The sequence below is a fragment of the Rhinopithecus bieti genome, unplaced genomic scaffold (genome assembly GCF_001698545.2).
Source record: "Rhinopithecus bieti isolate Rb0 unplaced genomic scaffold, ASM169854v2 scaffold_17417, whole genome shotgun sequence".
In the NCBI taxonomy this organism is placed as follows: domain Eukaryota; kingdom Metazoa; phylum Chordata; class Mammalia; order Primates; family Cercopithecidae; genus Rhinopithecus; species Rhinopithecus bieti.
In genome coordinates this window covers 4376-7513 of record NW_016808740.1, presented here as the reverse complement: position 1 = coordinate 7513, position 3138 = coordinate 4376, and the positions used below count along the sequence as shown (strand labels likewise).

Sequence of the window (3138 nt, the reverse complement as noted above, 5' to 3'; positions counted from 1 at the left end):
CTACCCTCTAAACTCTGAAAGTGACAATGTAACCAGCTATATCTGTGTCGTGCCTTTTAAGGAGCTAGGCCTTGGACTTAGTGAAGAGTAGATTTCAGAAGAGGAAGCACCTAACTTTACAGATGACTTCAGCCTGCCTACATTGAAGGTTTTGTTCCAACTCTGGGTGGCAGAGTTCAGAATTCTTCAGACGGTTAGCCTTATTACTTTCTATAGCCAGTTCATCTCCTGGGCCTTTACTTAACTTCAGCACTTTTCCCCATCATATCTTATCTTATTTGACTCAAGGTCTACCTCATGCTTACTACGCTTGTTTGAAAGAGCTTAAGTGCAACTCTGAATTCTATCAGTACTTTGAAACTCAGCACCAGTCAGTACCAGTGTTTATCCAAAACTCAACAGAAGTCAAAAGAACTGAATAACGTTCACACAGCAGTGTGCAACTTGCAGCTCCATGTGAAAGCATTACTGAATAAGGTAATAATTCTCAAAGATACATTTGAAAAGCTTATTTGTATGAAAGAAACACAAGAACAGTGTCAGAGGCTTATCAAATCCTAGAACAGAAATTAAAGTTGACTCAGCCCCATGTTTAAACAAGCAACAATTGCTGGGAAGAGGCCATTTCTCAGGTGGACAAACTGCTATGAAGAAATACAGATTAAAAAAAGGCAAGCCTCAGGTAGTGTGTGACAACCCACACTGTACAGTGGTACCTTTGATGCAGCCTACTCTACATACTGCAGACAAAGATCCACTCCCTGAGAAGGATGAATAGGACTTAAAGCTTATGTAGGTGATACAGATATTGACAGTGATTGCAGAAAGGATGATTTTATTACTTGTCTCAAGAAGACAAAGAAAGACAGAAGCATAAGCATGAAGAATCCAAGAGGGTGCTCCAAGAATTAAAATCTGTGCTGGGATTTAAAGCTTCAGAGGCAGAAAGGCAGAAGTGGTTGTAACCTCTACTTAGTGATCATGCTGTGTTGAAATCTTTGTCTCCTGTAAACCCAGTGGAACCCACAAGTAATTCAGAACCATCAGCGAATTCAGATACAGGAAAAGTCAGTAAAATGATACTGAAAAGGAAAATAGTAAACACTCCACAAGTGACAATGAAATAAGTAGGAGTGAGTATTTATGTGAACTCTCTAGAGCAGGGGTGTCCAATCTTTTGGCTTCCCTGGGCCATACTGGAAGAACTGTCTTGGGCCACACATAAAATACACTAACAATAATGACAGCTGATAAGCTTAAAGAAAAAAAAAAAAAACTGCAACAAAATCTCATAGTTTTTTTGTTGTTGTTTGTTTGTTTTTTGTTTTTGTTTTTTTGAGACAGAGTTTCGCTCTATCGCCCAGGCTGGAGTACAGTGGCATGATCTTGGCTCACTGCAACCTCTGCCTCCCAGATTCAAGCAATTCTCCTGCCTCAGCCTCCTGAGTAGCTGGTATTACAGGCACGCACCACCATGCTTCGCTAATTTTTGTATTTTTAGTAGAGACAGGGTTTCGCCATGTTGGTCAGGCTGGTCTCAAACTCCTGAACTTGCGATCCGCCCGCCTCGGCCTCCCAAAGTGCTGGGATTACAGGCATGAGCCACCACACCCAGCCAAAAATCTTATAACGTTTTAAGAAAGTTTACGAATTGTGTTGGGCTGCATGCAAAGCTGTCGTGGGCTGCATGTGGCCTGGGGCCATGGGTTGGACAAGCTTGCTCTAGAGGGTAAATATAAAGACAATTCTGCAAATGAAGTCTTCCTCCAAGGAGCAGAAGAGAGAATGCGTTACCAATGTGAAGGTGAAGATGAATCTCAAGCAGATGGAGGCATTCTGGCCACTACTCTCCCAGGGAGTCCTTACAGACTTCCATTAAGCAGAGGCTGGCATGGCTACAGCTGTCACTGGATTTTACCTTCACCGATGGCCTTGCTGTAGAAGTGGCTGTTAGATCTCTCTCCTTTACCATCATGCAGGAAGAGAATTTTGGTGATGAGGAGGAAGAACAAATGAGGTAGAAGAAAAGTAAGAACCAAGATTCACATGAAGTGATTTTAGGTTGTTTCTTTTGTGAAAGTGTTTAGCTTCAAGACTGGAGAGGGAATATGAGTGTACATCTACTATATATAAAGTTAAGATGTAAATTTACAGGAATAACCCTGGTGTGAGTAACTGATCTGAAATTAGCAGTTCCCTGTAAATGGCAGATCTTTCAGAAAAAAAAAAAGAGAGAAAGGCAAGGGCTCTATTGAATAAACTGTGGTTTTATTTGTGGTATAACTGATCAATCTTGGGAAAAAGTATTTTTAATAAGAAAGGAATGATCATTTCTTGCCAGAATTTGCTACCATAAGGTGATATGAATAATTCTGTTACAAGAACATTAACATTTAGCATGACTCTTTTTTACTGTATTCTTGCAGTTAATAACTACAGCTATTATGTTAATAACAAGTTGTTTATATTTTATTTTTGTTTATACTAGTCTTAAAACAAAGATCCAGGGTCTGAATGAAAAAAAATTAATTCATACAATTGATACATGCTGGGGCTTGGAACTAAGAAGTAGTTTCAAAAGCACTTGGGTTATGACATTTCTTATGTTTCCTTATTTATGTGTGTACTTAGTAGTGAATTTTCAGATGTCCCAATGATCATTAAAAGAAAAACACTGTACCATTAAAAAAAAGTTTCTTGCACTAAGCAAGGTTATGCCAATATCCTCTTACATTTTCACCTAATTTTTCAAATATATATTTAGGTATTTGATCAATCTGGAATTCACTTTTATATGATGTAGAAGAGTTTAACTTTCTGGGCAAAGGATATGAACAGACACTTCTCAAAAGAAGACATTCATACAGCCAACAGACACATGAAAAAATGCTCATCATCACTCGCCATCAGAGAAATGCAAATCAAAACCACAATGAGATACCATCTCACACCAGTTAGAATGGCAATCATTAAAAAATCAGGAAACAACAGGTGCTGGAGAGGATGTGGAGAAATAGGAACACTTTTACACTGTTGGTGGGATTGTAAACTAGTTCAACCATTATGGAAAACAGTATGGCAATTCCTCAAGGATCTAGAACTAGATGTACCATATGACCCAGCCATCCCACTACTGGG

General features: G+C 39.1%; 1 pseudogene; it reads left to right on the top strand.

Annotated features, from left to right (window-relative positions):
- The first annotated feature begins 7 nt into the window (after positions 1-7).
- Positions 8-2087, top strand: LOC108538803 (vezatin pseudogene; annotated as a pseudogene).
- Positions 2088-3138: the final 1051 nt, after the last annotated feature.